Here is a 19,435-nt window from a genome sequence, read left to right on the forward strand (position 1 = left end):
GAGAATGAAGACAGAAAATCAACAATGGATCCTAAATTAAAATATATATGGGTTACTACTTATTATTTTTATAATATCTATAGTATTAATTTATTATTTTGTTTCTGAAGGAAAATATTAAGCAAATAATTAACACCTACTGAATTCAGTGGTAGTGTTCATGTTTTTACTGAACTGAATATTTATGTTTTTATCCGCCTGCTTTTTTATAGTGACAAGATCACAGCGAACCAAAAGGTATCGATATAGATTCTAATCCAATTCAGCATAGATTTTTTTTAAACTTAAAATGTTTCAAAAACATTTATTTGTTGTTCTTTTAAGTGAGGCAAAAACAGTCGCCTTCTTTTAGCCAGCTGATCCACATAGGAAGCAACAGGTCAGGGAGGGGCAGTGCTGTGTTACTGACATTGTTTCTTATTTGAAAAAAAACCCCACATACCTCACTATATGATAGAACATTTTGGTAGTTTTCATAACATAAATATTTTTTCATTTCTTGATATGCTGTAACACCAGTCTTTTAACCATGTGAAGAAAAAGTGATCACAACTCTAAACCATACTGCATCAGGAAAAACACATTCCACATGCTATCACTCAATCACTGACACCAAATATAGAAATATAGGGTAAGATCAGCCCCAAGTGCACCGAGCGTGTCAATAGGATTTTCTTCTGTTTTGAACTCTGAGAGGTCTCACATGGAACTTTGCATTCTTAAATAACTCTAGCAAAATGCTTTAATCTTAATGAGTCTGAACAGCAAATCTCTCATCTGCAGCAAAAAGGATTAGGAATTCAGAAAAAAAAGGAGAGAGACCGACGTTCCACTTTGATGAATTGTGTTTCGAAAATCCCTGGGCATAAAGTTCCCCCAGTGAACAAAGCATAAGACGAGAACGGATGCTTTTTTAAACAACACAACTTATCTGTGAAAAACAGAACATGCATTTAAGTGAAAACACAAAAGCAGAGCTGATTCCCCTCCTCTGCCAATGATAAAAGTGACTAACTCCTTTTCTCCAATCTGCTTTGCTACTTTTGGAATCAAACCTGGAGTAGCTTTGCACAAATTATTGTGCATTGTGTTTTCGGTGCCTCATCAGTGTTTATTTATTCTGCCTGATGCATTCTGCCATTGTTAAGAGTAAATAAATGACTTCATAATTTTTTTTGCCTCCTGGTAAAAGCTTAAAATGGATGATGCTGTGATGAAAAAGGAAGCTGATGAGCCCAGGCAGTTTAAGTGCCAAAAAAATGGGGCTTCTGAAACCACAAAAAAAGCATCTGCTGCTTCCTCTGTACTCTGCTGTGGGTTTCCGTGTTGTTTGAGGAAGATGAGCTTTTCCAGTTTAGTTATAAATTTTAGCTATTTAAACATGCCATTATGCGGAGGTGTTTATTTGTATTTGATTTATGCATTATTGATAATATGTTAATGTAATCCAAATCAAAGCAGTTTGGTGTTTACTTGATTAATTATTACGCTGTGGTGTAATTTCCCCAAACAGGCTCTCTGAGTGGTTGGGGTTAGAGCAGTAAGCCTCTGGCTTGTTCAGAATGCTCCAACTACAAAGAGCCTTGCTGCCCTGGGACCTGGTCTGGGTTCCCCCCTTCCAACCCAACACCCACCCCTTTAAATGCCCCCAGGCCTTCAGAAATACCCTAGCTAATGTCTGCTGCATTCATTTTACCTTTGCTTTCAAATCCACTCCTCCTTTTGTTCCCTGTAATAGACAAATCCATGTCTTGCCGATGCAGGTCAAGCATATAATCTATATAAATAAAAAAAATTCTCAGCTGTAAAGGTTTTTGAAGTCAATAAGAATATCAGTAAATGGGTTACATGGCTAGCTGCATGCAAGTATTCTATTATTTTGTGTTGTGAAGACATCAGCGTGTTGGCAGAGTAGTTGTGAGTATTACCATCCCACTTGCCCTGTATTGATCTCCCACTTGCATGCATATCCACTTCACCACATTGAGCCCAAACACCTGGTCACCAGAACGTTGTGAATGACAGATAACATCTGTGAAGTCTTCTGCTATCACAGGAAACATTGTTCCTATCTCCTCCTCCTTGCCCCCTTCCTCCCCATGTCCTGCTCATAAGCACATCCTTCTTATCGATTTCTCATTAACCCCTTCTAGACTGTGAGTATCTCCCCATCCAGACACGCAGACATCAGGAGATTGATTAACAACATAATGACATCACTATGGCTGCCTGTTCTCATCAGTTTGACCAGGAGATCCTGTCCCTGTTCTGCACTCCTCCTTTGTTTCCAGGCTTCCGTTCGTTTTTTTTTTGTTTTCCTCGATACTCAGAAACACTTTCTTTACTTTCCCCTACAGTTTCCTTCTCATCCTCTGCATTTTCTTCCTTTTAGTTTGCCAATATTTTTTTTAAATGGCACTCATCCTCAAAGCCAGCAGTGACTTTTCATATGGGTGATGAAGCTCAACGATCTGAGTGGCATGGCCAGTAGAGGAGCTACACTCATGATACTGAGAGAAAAAGTTAAGTGTCAATGAGTTTTCTATTGCTTTTTTACTTCTCCTGCCAATTTTGAGTTGGCCTTCTCCTACACTGTGTGCAGTGTACACTGTCAGAACTGTAAAATAAATGAATAAAATGGCTGGTAACACTGAACTTGCTATTTGAGTTGCTATTGATGCCTAATTCATCAGTTGTTTGTACTTGTGACAGTGCAATGACAATAACGTTGAATTCTGTTCTATTCTATTCTATTCTATTCTAATTAATGGGCTATTTATGTGTAAAGAAGTTACTGAAAACTGAAAAACTGAAAAGATTCTTATTTTTCTTGACCAAAATAAGGGACTCACTCCGCTGGACCACCAATCACACAAGAGCCACTGTTGAGCATGTATCTTCCTGTTTAGTTTCACAATGGCAGAAGAGACGCGTGTGTACGTTTTTGAAGCATTCTACGTGTATGGCTGCCACTTACGTGTTAATTGGTGCGTACGTCAGCAGTTAGCTTCTGTAATATTTGTGTTTTGGTGCAAGAGAATAGTTTTGAAGTTGCAGTGAGGACGCGTACAAAATTCACAATAAACTCATCTCTACTGGGGGATGGGTGTTTTTAGATTTCTCTTTTCTGCCTCACAGTCTGCTAAAGACATGCCCGCTTGCAGAATGCTGTGTCTGTTTTAGTATGTGTTCCCTCTTTTTCTTTTCCAACAGCTCTGGTGGCAGAATATAGTGTAGTGTGCGTTTGTTCGGTTATGTTGTTCCAAACCACAATGGAAGTAAGTTAGAAAAAGCAGTTGATTTAAGCATGGCATGCCTCCATCAGTCCCAGTCTCTGATGTACAAAGAGCCCAGAGGAAGGAGCTTCACAGCTGTTTGTAAACTATGAGAACAGGAAAGGTCAACAAAGTAATGCAGAGCGCTTTTTTTGTAACACATTTTCATCTCTCTCTTTTCCATAGTGAGACAGCAGGGCTGCACCCTGCCTCAGTAGTACTGGTGCATTTAAATTACTGTTCTTGCCTGGAGAATAATGGTGAAAGCATAACCCTATTGTATTCTTTGATAAACTCTGGAAAATGCATGGTATAAGCTGGGAGAGAGGCACGGTTTAAGGGCACAATTGCCTTGCAAATCTACCATGGCAAAGTTTTTTTTTCTGAACGGAGAGAGGGAGGAAAAGAGGAAGGGAGCGATGACGGGAAAGAATGGTGGAAAAGGGAGATAGAGGATCTTGGATGTGGGGACAGTCGAAGGGGGGACTGAAGGGGAGTCTCAGTTTCAGGGACATGTGTTATCTGTCGGTGCAGAGGCCTTTGTTTGTGGGGCACAGAGGTGTAGATTTCTTCTCCATGTCAGTGCCTTTATTTGGGGCTCAGCACTCAGGGGACAATAGAGGACTAATCCACTCGTGAATCAGGATTAATATTCAAACCACAAATATTAATTCACAGTGCAAATAAAGGAAATGCAGAATCTGTCAAAAAACTCTCAAACAAATAAAGAACAAAACAGCCAGCGATGTTTGACCAAAAAATACCCTTTCAAAGTCTTTTCATACGTGTGCATTATTTTGACCGGGGGCCTGCCGACTTGCCTCAGCATTCTGTTTGATTTCAGTATTAATCTTTATAATGAGTTTCTATAGAAGAGTGAGAGCTGGAGGAAGCTGAAGAGCCGCATGTTGTTTTTGGCTATTCTCCTCACTAAGCTATGGATTTAAGATCTGGATTTGAATATTTATGATTGAAAATAATGGGGGTTATAAAAATAAGTCCCTGCAGAGCCGGGCTGTAAGTTATAGGGGGTAGGCGCAATGCCTCCCACATGAAAGGAGCCTGAAGAAGTTGGCCACTATAGTCTGATGCCAGTGAAAGCCTATGGTTCTTCATTCTGGCCCAATTGAGAGTTTGATCCTGCTGAAGATTTATGATCCCAATAGTCTCATTCACTCTCAGCGCTTGCAACAGTGCAGAATTTATTAGAATTAAGTTATTTAGTGCAGTTTACTTTAACACAAGACAAGAGAAAACAAACCAGCCCTCTGGGTGAGATCATTTGACTTGCTTCAAACACAGTTGGACTTGTTTTGAGATTGAAACAAGTGATAGTGTTTGTAACTGACAGTTGAGTGACTTACAGGATTCAAGAAAATGTTTTAAACATGCTAGTTTGAATATAAAACAAATGACACTTTGCCTCCCAGTGCCAGTTTTTCTTTTTTTCTTTTTTTTGCATCCTCAGATGCTGATATTCAACAGAAGTGTGAAAGTAATATCTGCTTTCCCTGTTTGTGTCTCACCAGGAGAGTAAAAGACAAAAATCCTGATGGACACCTATTTATTAGTATTAGATCATTCATTTTATGTATAGAAATAATAAAATACTAATGTTCTGACAAGCCATCTCAGTCTGATATTTATTTATTTTCTTTTAAATTACAAGCTTAGTAGTTTTGAAACATCTGGCAAAAATATAGAATCTGTTTATCTATTAAACATTTTTCCCATTTAAATTTCACTTTGGCCTTTGTGGTAGCACATTTGTTTCCTTGCAGTAAAAAGGTGCCAGGTTTGAATTTCGGCCTGTGATTAGTCCAGGGGGCTTTGCATCTTTTCCCTGTGCAAAACCTACTACTACTATTCAAAAACTTGCATAGTGGGGCGATGGGTTTCTCTAAATTGCCCTTGGTGATGGACACAAGACCTGTCGGGGCGTTTTTTGCCTCTTGCCCACTGACAACTGGAGACAGTCACTAGGCCTCTGCAACCAAGATATGCTAAGTGGATTTAGACAATTGATGTCTAAACCCATTTGTATTTAGGCTTTAAAAATTGTCCTAAAAGGTACCTTTTCCAGACTATTTTTAGTCTGGAAAAGTACTTGAATCAAAGGATCGGATGGAAAACTGTGAGTTACTAATAAGCCTATAATTATTTGTCCAGAGTGATTATAAAAGAGGGAGAATAAAGTTTTTTACACAAGATTAGTTTTTCAATATAGTCTGAAAAAGCAACCATGCGTGTCCACAACACAGCCCTTTCTGCACACACACATACACATAGGCACAGTAATCCCACAATGGGGGGTAGAAGCCTGTTGTACACCAACCTACAAAAACCATTGTGATGTTCAAAGGGGCTTCATGGAGGCTCTGGCCATTGATAAGCTCTAATGTTATAAAAAAAACTGTAAACTTCATCTTTTATACATAGTAACATAATGTGAAAGGTCATCTTATCTTAATCCTCAAATCAGCAGCATCCAGGCCCATGCCCCCTCCCCATTTTTCATGAAGTTAAAGAAATAATCTTAGAAGGCACTCCAAAGAAAGCCTGCATTATCTTCTCCACTAGGTCCAATCAGAAGATGTCATTAAAGTGTGCCATGAATGCACTGTCAGGAATGATTATTTCTCTTTTCTAATCGGCCTCAATCATATCACAGAATCAGCTGGACTGTGAGCTCGTGGTGAGAAGTGTTATTATGTCCAGTGATTAATCATCAAGCACTACCTTATCCCTCTCAGACACACAGCAGACTGCTTGCCTGTTCACGGACAAAAAAAAAGAAGACATAAAAACTTTCATCTGCATGTTATTTGCTTCATTTTCTCTACTCTCATAACTGCGTCTGTTAAGGTAGATGGTCTATGTATTTTGTGAACACCATAGCTGTTGTTTTAGGAGCCGTGTTACTCTGCAGCTTTGTGCGCAGTCTAATGAGAGTCAAAAAGCAACAGTAATAAGGCATCACTGCTTTTTTTTTTTAGCTGGTTTATCCTTTTTAATGAACAATTCAAAGACTAGCTATCTTGTTTTGACTAGTCCTTCTTGATCTGTTTCAGCATGCCCCTTCCATACCTACCAACAGAAGTTTTTTTTCAGCTTAAAACAAAAGCTCCATAGAAATTGAGGAGAAATCATGTACACAGTTACATGCTGAATTAATGCAGGTCAAAGAGGTTATTATCTCAAGTTTCAGTTTGTGCAATTTGTTCCTCAGGAATCCTTTGTTCTTGACTAAAAGTGTGTCAAATGTAGACACATTGTAAAATATTTATTCCATGACTGAAAATCATATTAGAGCGTCGTTGTTTGTTTCGTTTTTCCATTCCACCCCTAATTTGCCAACAGTTACAGGGTTTTTGGCAAAGTCTTACAAACAGACATCAACTTTAACACAGTATACCCCATCCTGTAGCCTTAATTAGAAAGAAATTGTAAACAACCACGCCTGCCTTTTCTTTTGCAGATTATCCATACTTTATGACTGAGCGTTTGAAGTTATGAGGGATTCTGAATCAGCACTGCAGGAGCGGTACTCTTATAGGACATTGTTGTCTTCAATTATTTTCAGTCATATTCCCGTCTCTAAGAGGCAGAGGGTCATTTATTATTTAAAGATGCAATCGCTGCTGTTTATCTGAGATTTTTTAAAACCGGGTTATCTCTTCACATAGCATTTTTTTGATTAAACGGAACAAAGTGCAATAAAACGCAGTTTCAAATAGACGCCTGTCTCTCCAGAGCAAGAGCTCATCTGCCATTAATGTGATTTAATATGTACGGTGGCAAGCAGTTGCAGAGAGACGAGAGTTAACGAGCAACAGAGATGCTTTAGTATGTACATAAAGGGGCTTGCACAGACACTAACGGGCACAAACACACACAAATACACACATAGTTACTGACTAACAATCTCATATATTTGTCTCCCTATGTTGTAGTAAAGGAGATGGCAGGCTCAAAGAAGAGATGCCAACTTTTGAAGTTAGCTCTGTTTGAACAATGACTGATTAGTGCCTTCTGCATTTAACTTAAAAATATTGGATGCAAACATCAACAAAAGCTGAAAGAAAAAAAATGCATTCTAAAACAATCTGAAGAATATTATTTGCTAAATACAGAATTTTTAAGCAATTATGTTTTGTACTCTGTAACAACAGATTGTTAAACAACAGTTACAACTGTTTAAAATTTAACAATTTGTTATTTTGAATAATTTCCAAATAGACATCTGCCAAAACCTGAATCCCAACCTGATATTACATTAAAATCTATGTGATTAGAACTCCATCCATTGCTTTACAGTGTTGCTTTACATTGTTCTAAAATAAACCCAGATATTTTAGCAAAGTGGCTTTTCGCTATAAAATGTGTATTATCTATTTAATAAAACAATCTCTATCTGTTTCTTTATTTTATTAGTGGAACAGAAAATGTGGAGAAATAATGAAGAACATTGATTTTGATCTCTATTTAAATATTCCTCAGAAAATAGGATGAGCCATGCCTTGGTGCAATGCTGTTCTATTGTTCCATCTTCCTTTTTGTCATGTTCATTGTGATTTTTAGATGTAGTAAGTGGTCCAGGTGTGCTCTGGTTTTTAAGTTGAATGGTCTGATTTTCTGGCAGTTTTGCATTAGAATAAATTTGCCAGAATAAAATGTGTGGTTTATGTCCTATAAGCTGCTGTATAGAGTAGATATTATGTCAAAGTAAAAAAAAAAATGAAGACAAGACCTTACAAAGTAGTAAGTGGTACAAATCTGACTCCAAGTGTTCAGTTTGCTGTGGAAAAAAACTGCCCTGCACAAAGTTTGATGGCCCATATACAACATTTTTTTAAGAATGAACAATCACTGTCTCTGTCTTGCTGCTACATCTCACTCTTCTCAAATCCCAAATCCCCACAGCTCCTCTGGTGGACCCTCTTATGTTCACTTGTATCCACAAGCTGCACTATCACTGCTGTTAGTTCCAATGCTTAACTTTACCCTGAAGTCTTTGCCCCTGAGACCCTGGTGTTGGGAGATTAGTCTAACCTCAGCCGAAGCAGACAAACTGCAATCAATACCTGATAGGAACAATTCACCCGGGTCAGCTGACCTCGTATGCCACTAACGGTAACCTTAGTAAAGTCCTAACACTTCCAGGGTGACTGACCCCTGACGACCTGGGCAGATAAGGTCAGTCTGGCCTGAGTGACCCAGAGCCAAGAGGCCACTGTCCAGTTAGTCTAGCTGTCTTATAATGAAGTGGTCAGTATTGCCTTTCTGTCACTCAGCAATTACCAGGAGAGATATGGAGTCATAGATACGTGCTGAATGCACGCAGAATCACTAGCCACAGAATTACATTCATGAGGCAAAGTACCGGTAAAGTGACATGTAAACTACTCTAATATTGGCTCGTAATGACTGGGAGCAAAATGGATCGAAAGGAGTCTGACGATTGCAATGGAGCTGCTTTACATCAGAGTGTGCAGGCACAGGAAAACTCCACAGTAAAACTCATAACTATAGCTGCTTTTAAAAGTCTGATGTTTTGTTCATTTAGAAAAGCTAAGCTGCCACATGAGGGGTTTTTTTGTGATGAAGTGCTACAAATTCCTTAAATATCAGTGAACATAGGTCAATGCTAAACACCTGATGAATGCTCAGTCTACAGGAATCAATGTATAGATGATGCAGGTGTAACCAAGAGACGGAGCTGTGACCACATTAAAGGACAAACAAACATGCGCCTCTTCTGGCCATTTGTGCTCTTTCGATACAGGTCATGGAAAAGGGAAATCCCCAAAGCCACCCAGCTGCTGCCATCACACACTCTGTGCATTCTTGTATCTAACTATTTAGTTGTCAGTGATTTGGTTAAGTGGAATTGACTTTTATCTGCGGTGTGCTGTGGGGCTGCCACTGGCAATTCAGAATCCCCCTTCCTCAGCTCCTGTTTTAGCCCGGTGTCACATCCAGCACATTGCTATTGGCAGCTGAGCCGGGCCTAATCAATACCCCAGGTCAGGGATCGCCCGCGGCTCTGCTGTGGGTGGGCTATTGATCCGACACACACACTCCCACAGGTCTCACCCAACAAACCTTGGAAGTCGTGGCCTTGGATGGAGCACGAGAGACACGAAGGCAGGGATGACAAATTAACAGCGCTGCTCTTCTTCTGCTGTAACTGCTGACAAAACAGTGTCATAAAAATAATTTAGTTATTGATTAGCAAGTGAGACACTATGCCCCCCCTTATTTAAAATAGCTTGAAAGAAACATTATTGAAATTGATATTTCAATTGGATTCTAAGAAGCTGAAGTCAGGAAAAAAACGAACAAAAAACAAATAAAACATTTTAGCTGCGTGTAGCTTACAGTCACACTCGACCTCCGCTGCTGTCGGCCTGTTGTTTTTCTCCCCTTTTCACCGATCTTAGTTTGTCTTCGCTTTGTGGATACTCTGTCGTCACTCTATCAGACCTGCAGCCAGAGACACTCAAGTTATTTTTCAGCTGCAGTTTTAAATGTTGCTCCCAGAGCTCCTTATCAGCGCCACACTAAGAACTCATGGGAACAATTAAACACAGGCTTTAACTCCAGCCTAACCACAGAGGTAAAAACCATTGCACAGTGCTTCCAAATGGATGTAGCTTCAAAAGAGCAATTCAGTTATCACAAGCTGTCTGCCGATCCCAGCCATATTCCCAAACTAACTCTCAGTCACTGTGGAACTATTGGAACATATGACAAGCATATTTACCCAGCTTCACAAACCAGGCCCTCGTGGTTTTCAAAGCCTTTTTTTAAGACACATTTTTTTATTATTATTGCTGGAATTGACAGTTGAATAAATAAGTATTGTTTATGAGACTTTGTTGTCATGTGCTGGAGATCCTCTGCAGTACAGGCAATTATATATGCTATTACAGGAACACGACTTGTTCCAGTTACAGGGAAATTAAGTTTCTCTGCAAATCTTCTTTTCATTTTTCATCTGAAAAGTCTTCAGTGGTATGAGAAAAGAAATTACTCACAGCAGTTCATTTGCTATTAAATATAATCTTGAAATCATGCGAGGCTGTCCAGCAGTGGTAGCATACAAATAATTATAGATTAATTTTGTTGACTCTGAAAACAGATGATTAATTTTGAAGTCTTGATGGAAATCATACTGCTCTGGTTTGCCTCCCCTGAAAGACATTTATTATGTGCTCATATTTCCGGGATGAGGCACAGAAACTGCGGAGCTTACAGAGGACTGCCATGGAACTTTTGTTTTCCTTTGTTGTAATGTTTTCCAAGTGTGTTGAAAAATCTTCCTAAGTAAGGTTTTTCTTTCTCTTCTCTTCTTACTCTAGGCGATGGTGTCATCTTGATATGCTGTTCGTGTGACCTGGGAGTCCCTAAATCCCAAACCACATAGCTTTGGAAAACCCTGGAAATACCTGGAATTCTAGGAGTATCTCACCAAAACAACTTCAGGTGCCCAGGCACCGAAACAATAGCTTTACGCTTTTCATTCATTTTTCTGCATACAAAGAGGAACCATCGCAATATTAGTAACAGTGGTTGGCCATCCATGTCCACAAGAAGCGTGCTGAGACCAAGAGGGCGTGACCTTTCTGCATGCTGACTTCAAACAAACACCCGAATTGGAGACACAGTCAGAAAGGGGACACTCAGAGCAAAAACCTCCATCAGGTAAGGCTGTGAAGACCCCACTGCTTATACAGACCTGTAACTGAGGTCTTTAACATTTTATGGTCTTTGAAGCTAACTTGCTCCCCACATGGTTAGTTTGTTTTTGGATTTGGTGCGAAGCAATGTCTGGCTGAGAAATATCCCATTTCCATGCCCTGTTTTCTGCTTGTTGCTCTTGGATTAGAGGTTCTGAACATGTAGAAATTTCCTTCCATGCATGCGCACTGCAGGTTAGAAGCTTAGGACTCATATTGGCAACTTTATTAGCTTCAGCAATATGTTATAGGAAGCATTGCTTTATGCAGTCACTTTTGCATTAATCATCTTCTCAGTTTCAGTCACACATATCTATGACGACAGAACAAAGCCACGGTTTTCACAGGTTTTCTATCACATATTTTATCACCATCAAATTAACCTCACAATCATGCTGTGGGTGTGTAAACATCGAGGCAGTTCATAGGAAAATTGAAAATCTCACTAATAGCTCACTACATCTCCCAAGCAGCTGATTTGAAACAAAACTGTTTTACAGTGAAGTTTGAGCAAAAATATTGTGAAGAGTTTAAAGTCTGCAGAGGAATAATTTTGTTTCTGTTGAGTTTGATGATAATTGGCTACTGCTAATGAAAACCAAACAAATATTTACTAAAAATTAAATAAGTTGCAACTGCTAATGTGATAGTTTTCCAGCACACAGTCGCTGACAATCTCCACAAGAACCACAAGCCATGAAAGGTCACTGCGACCGGAGTTGACTTTATCCAAGCAAGTGAATAGAAAGTTGAGTGGAAGGAAAAATGTGAAAGGAAAAGGTACTCAAGCTCTATGTTTAACCTGTCACATGCCGTGTGTCTGACCACATGTTAACCAGAGACTGTGTTAGTGTTAGTGAAATATAGGTAAGGTGGAAAAAGGACAGGGCCTTTTCTCACTAATCTCAAATTAGCATTTCAGATTTATTCAAATTTAGATTTTCATTTATAAACAAGGTCCTAGGGTCTGGAGAAAGAGTGAGATTTGGACTGATGTACTGCTTGTGGTCCAGTGTGAATTTCACTAGTCAGTGATGATTTGGTGACCCATGTCTTCTGCCTAGTCGGCCCGTTGTGTTTTATTAAGCCACTGTCTCTTAAAGCTACCTGGGCTTCTTTAACACCTCGGCTGAGTCACAGATTGATAGTCTCCATGTAAAGCTGCATTTATGTAGTAAAATTAAAAATAAAAACATGTATCTCAGAGTCTGTATTGTACAATACATAGACATACCTTTCAGTTGACATTTCAATGTAAAAAACACTTATTTTTTATTGATCTTATGTAATAATATTTTCAGCAAGTTTCAAGTCAATCTTTCAATGACATTTGAATTTATTGGGATACTTCTGTGTGTGTATATTTATATATCTATTACAATAGACATACAGAACAAAATGTAATATGTTTGCGTGTGTGTGAGTGTGTGAGAGGGGAAGGCTGAGTCTGTTCATCCATTTCACTAAATTTGACATGGTGCTGTGTGGACAGAGCTGTTCTGAGTCAGATGCGTGATATTTTCTGTCTGTTAGCAATACTTAAAATATAGAATTGTTTGTTAAAAGGGAGAAGAAAGAAAGCCATGAAATGAGGCAAAATTCAACAGCAACCTTCTTGAAGGATGTGTTTTCTGAGCATCTTTGTTTGTTCACGTTATGACAGGATCTGTGAGATCATTTTAGCAGTTTCTCTGCAAACCAGACATTAAGTCACATTAACCAACCACTACTTTGCTTATCTCTTTACCAGTGTAACATCCTGCTGTTCAGATTTATTTTTTAAAATACATGCATTTTTTGCACATATTCCATAAATATTACTTGATTGAGAGGAGACAGTTACCATGATCCCATCAGAAACAGGGAAGGTGCACATGCCAACATGTGGCTAATGTATGCAGTTACATATAGTTGATGTGAAATGAAGTGCTGTCTGCAAAGCCTTATGTGTTGTGCACTATGGACCTTTTGAAAATAATCTGAACTTATTAAAAATCAGCTTCAAAATGACCTCAAAGTAACATTTACAAACTATGCGCTTTCATGTTTTCATCCTGAAAGAAGTGTGTATGCTGTCATATTTAAATGTTTAAAATCTTAGAAAATCCAAAGTGGAGTTTTTGCTGTTAAATTGTGACCACAAGCTCGCATTGTATGTTTGTGTGTTTATTGAAAGAGTTTTTGGTACGTTTGTGAGTTTGATATGAAAAATGTCAATTTTCTGATGCATAGACACCTAACTTCTGATTTTAGTTTGCCAATACATCTCTCTGTTGACATTCAAGGCCTGGATCCAAGTTATTGGCACTGTACCAAATAATTTTGTTTTTGAAAACATGTTTTCATTTCTCTGCAGTGACTTTGACTCAAACAATATCAGATATCCTTCATTCAAAAGGTAAAACTGTTTATCGATGACACAAAGAGGAGATTGTTCTTCACTTGAAATTATGTCTGATAATAAGAGAAATTGGTTCATGAAATCAAGGAAGAATATTTTAACAATGGAAGAAAATATGGCAAAACCAGCAGGAGATGAGTCACTTGGATTTAAGGATCTAAACACACTTGTTTTGATAATGAGAATAAGGACAAGCAAACAAAGATAAGTCTGTGTTTTATTTTATTATGAAAACATGTTATATAAAAACATACAAACAATAAAAAAAATTATTTATTAACGCAGAAATCGTCACTGTCGCAATCTGGAAATAATTTTCAATAAAATCTGAATTAAGATCAAACAGATCAGCTGCCTTCCAAGGAGGGGAATGATAATAAAGCCGAATCCAGGAGAAAAAATGGATTTCCATCTGGGGGGAAGCATCATCCCTCCCGCCTTCCTGCGTGCTGAAAGAGGGCTCCAGGGCTCCGACACTCGACCTTATTTTCACTGTTCTTCTGCAGCCAGGGTTTCTCCCCTTCTGCGAGCCTTCTCTGTTCAGAAAAAAAGGCATGCATGATTTTATACATGAAAGACATATGTAATTGGACAGTGGTGCCCATGCTATATACATTTGCATTTCTGAACAGGACCTGTAAAAAGCTGTTTCCTGTTTCCCTCGGCCTTCCCTCTTGCAGACTTGTATTTGCAGGTAGTAAGAAGCCTGACATCAAAAGGTGGAATAAACGCAGGTTGATACAGTTGTTGTAACTCACATGAATGTTCAAAATGCTCAGAACCTGCCAGAATATGGCTCATAACTCCACATCATCAGTATAGCTCAGACACTTTGTGGTAGCCTGAAGAAAAAAACAAGATGATTTGGATTTGTACTCCAATCTGTCTTTGTAAATTGATGTGGGCTGAAGCACTAAAAGTAATACATTTAGGATTGTTAATAAAGCCTCTCTGACAATACAATATCATTTTTCATGCAATAGTTTTCATGAATAGTACCATCAAATTTCAGTCAGGCTTGTTTTTATTCATCAAAGAAAAGCATAGGCATAATTATTATTTTCTGTTAATCACTTCTTTCAGCTAAACAAATACATCCCCAAAATACACCAACCTGAAGATTTTAATTAGGATATTTCTGACTATTTTGTTCCTTTTTGTCAATTCTGTCTCAGGAAGAAAGTTGGAGTCTGTAGAAATGATCATTACTAGAGTACAGCATAAAACTGACTTTTGAGTGGCAAAACGAATCCCATTGTTGAAAATGTCCACAAGTCATGAAGGAGAAAAAACAAATGTAAATGAAGGTTCTCTGGTCAGAGCAGACCCAAATCAAACCTTGTCTTACATGCAAAAAGGTTATGATTGGCATAAAGCTAGCCCTGTGCATCATCCAAGCTCAGACCACAGTGAAACATGGCTTTATTTTGCAGTGGGGATGATCTTCAGCATAGACTAGGACGTTGGTCAAAGGAGATGGGATAATGGATGAAGCTTAATGAAGAGTAATCCTGTAAGAAAGTATGTCAGGCACTGCAAAAGACTTGAGACTGGGATGTCACCTTACAACAGTGTTATGATCCGATGCATACATTTTTCATCTATACATTAAGTCAAACCCCAGACCGATATCCAGTTAAGAATTCATAACAAAGCTTGAAATTTGATCTTCATAGACTCTCCATCAAATCTGACTGAGACTGAGCTGACTGGCAATAAAAACTGAACAAATTCTTCTTCTTCTAGATTTGCCAATTGGGTCGAACTATCACCCAAAAGATCTGAATCTGGAATGCACCAAAAACAAGGTTCTACAAAGTGCTGATTCGAGGACACTAATCACATATTCTGTACTTATAAGATTCTTATTGTTTTCGTATTTTTTCTTAGACTTCCATGTATTATTTCTCGTTCACTTCACAATTATGCACCAGCTTATGTTGGTCTATCAAATAAAATTCCAGTGAAATATATTTAAGTCTGTGGTTGAAACCTAAAATAAGTATAAAATTAAAAGCTTGTCAACACTCTTAGAAGGTACAATTTTGCTAAAATGTCAAAAAGTCTCCATAAATACCTGCCTAAAAGAATCCCCTTGAACATTAATACATCATGCACTGGTAACAGGCTTCCAATAGTCCTGCATGAAATTATTAGAGTTATAAAACAGGTTCAAGATGTGTATATAAACTGAGCTTTCCTGAAGTGAAGAAATGTATGATTCTGTGCACACATGTAATCCTGTCAGATGTGAAAGAGAATATGAAGTCACTGCTGGTCATTTGACCCGGGGGAAGGCGTGACCTTTTGGATCAGAAAAACAGTTTTTTTTTATGTTGACATGTTTTTTCTGTTATAAACAGAAGCAACGGCTTGTTTAGATGGTCAAGCTTTGGTTTATATATGATCAAAATGTTGATGTGGCCATATTTAGCTTTTTGTTATATTCATCTAACATGGTGTAATCCACACCAATGCCATAATTTGTATGCAGGTGTTAAAGTAACCAAATAGCTGTTGCTATGGAATCTTTTATGGTTAAAATTTTTTTTTAAATAAATAAATAAATAATAATAATAATAATCACAAAATAAGAATTTTTTTTTCCATGACTTCAAGGTCATCCGCATTGCAAACTTCTATGACATGTAAGTTGTGATAGCAGGCTGCCTTACAGCTATTTCTAATATGCGAGGCCTCTTAGGATATGTTTCTATTTAAGAACTGAGCTTATGAGGTTTGACTTCACTTTCTGTTTATGTCTCAGTGTTTATAACCAACTCTAGCATGAAAGTTAGCATTTTATGGAGTGCTGCAGACCTCTTGATTTTATGATCGTCGCTCAACCTTCGGTGGTGTACCTGTCATGCAAAAGTAAACACCTGTACTGTTAACCTTCTTTACAAGCTAACACCTTAAAAAGGAAACAGCTCTACCAGGCACTTGGTTTTATTGGTTGCAGGAACACTGAAGGCTACACTGAGGGGGGCGGGCTCACCTCTACTAAGGTATTTCAAGTTCAGAGGCCAAAGCAGTTGATGGACAAGCAAAGCTCTATGACCTCCACCCTTCCACAGCTTGCCACACACAGCAAATATCAGTGGGGCTTACCGGCAACCTGAACAAAGTTTAGAGTTTGAGAGCTTACAGAGGTTAAACGTACCTCAGTTACAGTCACATAAGTGGGGAGGTGGGCTCCCACGCTGTCTGAAGGTTTGATCCCACAAAGCTTCAAATGAGCTGCTGTGGACTGTTTTACAACAAGGAATTGTAATGTCTGTATTTCCTTTGTTTCCTTTTTTAGCAAAGAAACCCAGTGAGTGAATTCTGACGTGCAAGCAAACAGAAATACTGAAATTAGATAGTATTTGAAGCTACTGAGGTCATCCTCATTCTGGATTTTCTTACTGTCTTGATTAGGTTAGTATTCCTCATTATTTGTAATTATCATTTTATTAGAATTATCTATTTACGGGCAATCAGATTTGGGTGTTGTTTTCTTTTTCTTTTTTTTCAAATTCCGTTCAAAATGATTTCCTTCCTCTGCGCCACATGTCATTTATTGTTATTTTGTTTAATGAATTATTAATAGTTATTTAAAAACCAAAACAAACCAACAAACCAACAAAAAAAAACATCATTCATTGTTGTTTGGTCCAAACAAGACAGATGACATCATCCATACATTATGGCTAGGATTTGGATTTGACCTCAGGGGAAAATCTTAGATCTACTTGCCTTCTGTGTCGCTTCTACCTGTCATCTTTCATCTCGTCGCGTTTTCCCCCCTTTTCATTCTTTCTCCTTTTGTTTTCTTTTCTTCTTCTGTGTGTGTGTGTGTGCTCTTCTTGACATCGGGAATATCAGGTCTGCAAGTTTATTACGTTTCCGTGCATATTCAGCGAGCACGAAGTGGCATTTAGAGAGGCTTGGCCTCGCAGAGGTCTGCGATTCTCCCTCTCGTCCTGTTTGGATGGTTTTACCATCAGCGGGTGCATGGCTGCTGCCTGGAGTGTTCATATGGCTCTGATTTGGGATCCCTCTGTTTCAGTGAGCCGCTCTAAAGCGCGTAAAACCCCACGGGTCTCACCCGGAGACTGTGACAGCAGCTTCGAGGATTTCTCCATTATTCACCGTATCACCCGACCTGAAACGAGCATTATTTGAAGCTCTCTACTCCATTTTTCCACTTTTTTGTCAGTTACTGCTGCTTAAAAATAATTTCAGCATAACTTTTATTGAGAAGAAGTTTAACATTGAACGCTGATAAACTGTCAAAAAAAATGTAGGGAAAAAAAAAACATCTTCAAAACGAGCTTTGCTTGTGTCTTTTTATTTATAGCTATTTATTTTCTATTCGAGTTTTTGGAATTTCATCTTCAACACTTTCAAGGTACTAAAATCTGTCTGTTACCTGCAGCCTTATGCATTTAAAACAGTTAGAAAAATGTGCACAAATATCACCTAATCATTTCTGACGTTACTTAATGAACGTACACGTAAAAATGACATCGATCTTTTAAAAGTACATATTTTTAACATTTCTTATTTTCGTCATGTCTGTCGATATTTCAGTTTTTCATGTTTTTCTTGGAAAACAAATACAATGCCATTAAAAAACGTGTTAAAAAAATAGAGGATGCAAGGGTGCCTAGGATTTTTCAAAATTTAAGTTTGTCGTATTTTTGCTTTTATATTTGGATTTGTAAATGTATTATTTTATTTTATTTTACATTATATACCAGACCTTTAAAATACTTTAACCATGCAGTCACATACACGCACTGAGCATACCATACTCATCCACAGGCACACACACACACACACACACCCACATTGGGGGAGAGAGAGGATGGATTCAGACAGACAGGGGGAGACAGACAGACAGTTATGTTCGCTGCTTTGTGGCAATCTTTACGTGTTTTTAATGTTTATTGGTGTAAATCGCTGTGATCTGGATGAAACGATCTGCACAATCAACTAAAGACAGAAAAAACATCAGCGATATTTTCTAAATATTGACAGGAGAATTAAGGCTTAACAGATCTATTTCCGAAGGAAAAAAAATGTTAAATGTGTTTTTTGAATAATGCATAGGATCTTTAATAAGGTAGTACTGACAGGGCGAGTAAATGCATGAGAGAGGAGAATTGATATGGCTTCTTGTTTCTCATGTAAATGAAGCAGACTGACCAGACGGCCGGTCCACATTTATTCTGCTCCAAACTCAAAAATCAGAAACACCAGCCGCATGTGTTTTTTTTTTGTTTTGTTTTTTCTATTTCATAGATCTGGTGTTAGGTTTGCCTTTTATGTGCTGTTTTGCTTATAGTTGCTGTAGCTTCTAAGAACGAACTTCACATTTCTATATCAAAATTGTCAAGAAATGAAGCAATCGGTCAGACGATGTGTCAATTTTCAAAAAAAAATTTTAATATGAACATTTTATTTCAACAATATTTAGCAAAGGCAGCATCAGCATCAAAGTGCATCTGAATAAACTGGGAACAGATGAAGTCATCATAGGAAACAAAAGTATCTTATTCACAAAGATACGACACAGGTAAACAAATTACAATTCAAACAGATTAGGAAAATATAAACAGTAGAAGACAAAAAAATACCAAAAAAAAGCAAACAAGAAAGGCTGTGCATTTGTAACATAATCAGAAATTAGCAAATGATTGAAAGGGTCTGATAAAAACATTCAGAATAGTACGGACAAAAACTATTAATACAGAAAAAGCAACATTTGGCCAAATGTAAAAATTCACAACATTGTACATTGTATCCTCTCAGAAAGGTTCTCTGCTAACCACCCACCTGAGCACAACGTGAAGATCAAAAAAGAATAAAATATATATCTATGGATGTAAAGGGATGTATGAGAGAATAAGACTGAAGAAATACCTTTAAAATAATAAAAACTCAGGTTTGTTAAAGCGACGTCTCCCCTATCCACCAGGGACCGGCTTAGAAACATGATGCTGGACGTTGCATCACCTGACGTACATTTT

The 19,435-nt window shown here is 38.0% G+C and overlaps 1 protein-coding gene across 1 annotated transcript in view; it reads left to right on the forward strand.

Annotated features, from left to right (window-relative positions):
• Positions 1-19,435, forward strand: part of zfhx3 (zinc finger homeobox 3) — a 222,154-nt gene that overhangs the window by 58,780 nt on the left and 143,939 nt on the right. The window contains exon 4 of the mRNA XM_023332816.1: positions 10,640-10,982. The gene's annotated coding sequence lies outside the window, so the exon portion shown is untranslated. The remainder of the gene's footprint in view (positions 1-10,639; positions 10,983-19,435) is intronic.

The sequence above is a fragment of the Xiphophorus maculatus genome, chromosome 4 (genome assembly GCF_002775205.1).
Source record: "Xiphophorus maculatus strain JP 163 A chromosome 4, X_maculatus-5.0-male, whole genome shotgun sequence".
NCBI classification, from domain to species: domain Eukaryota; kingdom Metazoa; phylum Chordata; class Actinopteri; order Cyprinodontiformes; family Poeciliidae; genus Xiphophorus; species Xiphophorus maculatus.